Source organism: Rhinopithecus roxellana, unplaced genomic scaffold (assembly GCF_007565055.1).
Source record: "Rhinopithecus roxellana isolate Shanxi Qingling unplaced genomic scaffold, ASM756505v1 contig3181, whole genome shotgun sequence".
Taxonomy (NCBI): domain Eukaryota; kingdom Metazoa; phylum Chordata; class Mammalia; order Primates; family Cercopithecidae; genus Rhinopithecus; species Rhinopithecus roxellana.
Window position 1 is genome coordinate 30,017 of NW_022142413.1, and position 2,967 is coordinate 32,983.

The 2,967-nt window shown below is 39.5% G+C and overlaps 1 non-coding gene across 1 annotated transcript; it reads left to right on the forward strand.

Moving 5' to 3' along the window:
- The first annotated feature begins 2,392 nt into the window (after positions 1-2,392).
- Positions 2,393-2,497, forward strand: LOC115895848. The gene has a single exon (XR_004055945.1). It is a non-coding gene; the product is annotated as a U6 spliceosomal RNA (small nuclear RNA).
- The last annotated feature ends 470 nt before the right edge of the window (positions 2,498-2,967 follow it).

A 2,967-nucleotide genomic window follows, 5' to 3' on the forward strand; every position in this document is an offset into this window, starting at 1 on the left:
ACTTCCAAATTCATTATATGAAGCCAGCGCTATCCTGATATGGAAGTCAGACAGACACTACAAGAAAAGAAAACTACAGATCAATATTCTTGGTGAATATTGACATAGAAATTCTCAACAAAATATGAGCCAATAGAGTTCAGTAGGACAACTAAAATATTATACAATGATGACTAAGTAAGATTTATTCCTGGAATGCAAGGATGGTTCAACATATGAAAATCAACAATGTGATATATGATAATAAAGATGTATGACATTAGAAGAAAACCATGACTGGGTGTGGTGGCTCACACCTGTAATCCCAGCACTTTGGGAAGCTGAGGAGGTGAATCACTTGAGCCCAGGAGTTTGAGTCCAGCCTGGGCAACATAGTGAGACCCTGTCTCAAAAAAAAAAAAAAAGAAAAGAAAACTGCCTCAACATAATAAAGGCCATATATAAGAAGCACACACAACTAACATCATGTTCAATGCTGAAAGACTGAGAACTTTTTCTCCAAGATCAGAAACAAAACAAGGATGCCCACTTTCACCACTTTTATTTAACATAGCACTGAAAGTCCTAGCCAATCAATTAGGCAAGACAAACAAAAATGCATCAAATTGCAAAGGAGGAAATAAAAATTATCTATGTTCACAGACAACATGATCTTTTAGGTAGAAAACCACAAATATTCCACCAAAAACATCTGTTAGAACCAAAAAAAACGGATTCAGCAAAGCTGCAGGATACAATCACAGCATACAAAATCAGCTGCACTTTTATATACTAACAATGAATAATCCAAAAGGAAATTAAGAAAATAATTCCATTAATGATAACATCAAAAAATATTGAGGAATAACTCAGTCAAGGAGGTAGAAAAATGACACACTAAAAACTACTGCCAGTTACAGTGGCTCATGCCTGTAATCCCAGCACTTCGGGAGGCTGAGGCAGGTGATTGCTTGAACCCAGGAGTTCAAAACCAGCCTGGGCAATTTGGCAAGACTCTGTCTCTACAAAAATAAAAATTAAAAAATAGCCAGGCATGGTGGTTTGCAACTGTAGTCCCAGCTACTCAGGGGACTGAGGTGGGAGGATCACTTGAGCCTTGGGAAGTCAAGGCTATAGTGAGCCATGATTATACCACTGCACTCCATCAGCCTAGGCAACAGAGCAAAACCCAAGTCTCAAAGAAAAGAAAGAAAGAAAGAAAGAAAGAAAGAAAGAAAGAAAGAAAGAAATAGAAAGAAAGAAAGAAAGAAAGAAAAAGGAAAAGAAAAGAAAACAAAACATGGCCAAAAGAAATTAAAGAAGACAAATAATGGAAAGCTATCCTGTGTTTGTGGGTTAAAAACACGTAATACTGCTAAGATGTTGATATTAACCAAAGCAGTCTATAGATTTAATACAATTTCTATCAAATCTCAAGGGCATTTTTGAAGAAATAGAAAAACCTCATTCTAAAATTCAGATGCCAGGGTTCCTGAACAGCTAAAGCAATCTTGAAAACGAACAACGTTGAAGCCGGGCACAGTAGCTCACACCTGTAATTGCGGTAGCTCATGCCTGTAATTGCAGCACTTTGGGAGGCCAAGGTGGGTGGATCACCTGAGGTCACAAGTATGAGACCAGCCTGCCCAACATGGTGAAATCCTGTCTCTACCAAAAATACAAAGATTAGCAGGGCATGGTGTTTGCATGCCTGTAATCCCAGCTACTCGGGAGGCTGAGGCAGGAGAATTGCTTGAACCCAGGAGGCGGAGGTTGCAGTGAGCCGAGATTGTGCCACTGCACTCCAGCCTGGACAACAGAGCAAGACTCCGTCGAAAGAAAGAAAGAAAGGAAAAGAAAGAAATCTCGTCTCTACCAAAAACAAAAAAAATAATTAGCCGGGCATAGTGGTGAGTGCGTGTAATCCCAGCTACTCAGGAGGCTGAGGCAGGGGAATCACTTGAAAGGTGGAGGTTGCAATGAGCCGAGATTGTGCCACTGCACTACAGCCTGAGTGACAGAGTGAGAGACCTGGTAAAAAAACAAAAAAATAAAAAATAAAAAATAAAGTTGGGAAGTCTCACACTTCCTAATTCTAAAATTTATTAAAAACCCACAGTGATCAAAAACAGTATAGTCCAGCCTGGGCAACATGGCAAAAACCCCATCTACAAAAGATACAAAATTAGCCAGGCATGGTGGCGCACCACCTGTAGTTTCAGCTACTCAGGAGGCTGAGGTGGAAGGATTATTTGAACCCAGGAGGTTGAGGCTGCAGTGAGCCAAGATTGTGCCACTGTATTCCGCCTGGGCAACAGAGTGAGACGTTGTTTCAAAAAAACACAAACAACTGTGTAGTATTGGCATACAGATAGACATATAGAATAATGGGAATGGAAAAGAAAGCCCAGAAGTGCCCATTTGGCAGCACACGTACTAAAATTGGAAAGATACAGAGAAGATTAGCATGGCCCCTGTGCAAGGAGACAATCAAAAGTGAGAAATTATTTTAAAAAATTAAAAGAATACAGGGTCCAGAAATAAACTCTCATACATATAGTCCAATAGTTTTAAATTAGGGTCCCCAGACTAGTCAGTGGAGAAAGGAGTTTTTTCAACAAATGATTTTAGGAAACTGGATATCTACATGCAAATGAATGAACCTGGACCCTTACACTATACACAAAAAATCAACTCTAAATGAATCCAAGACCTAAATGTAAGACCTAAAATGATAAAACTCTTTTTTTTCTTTTTCTTTCTTACCTTTTTTTTCTTTTCTTTTTTTTTTTTTTTTTTTTTTTTTTTTTTTTTTTTACCTTTTTTTTTTTTTTTTTTTTTTTTGAGACAGAGTCTAGCTCTGTCGCCCAGGCTGGAGTGCAGTGGCCGGATCCCAGCTCACTGCAAGCTCCGCCTCCCAGGTTTACACCATTCTCCTGCCTCAGCCTCCTGAGTAGCTGGGACTACAGGTGCCCGCCACCTCGCTCA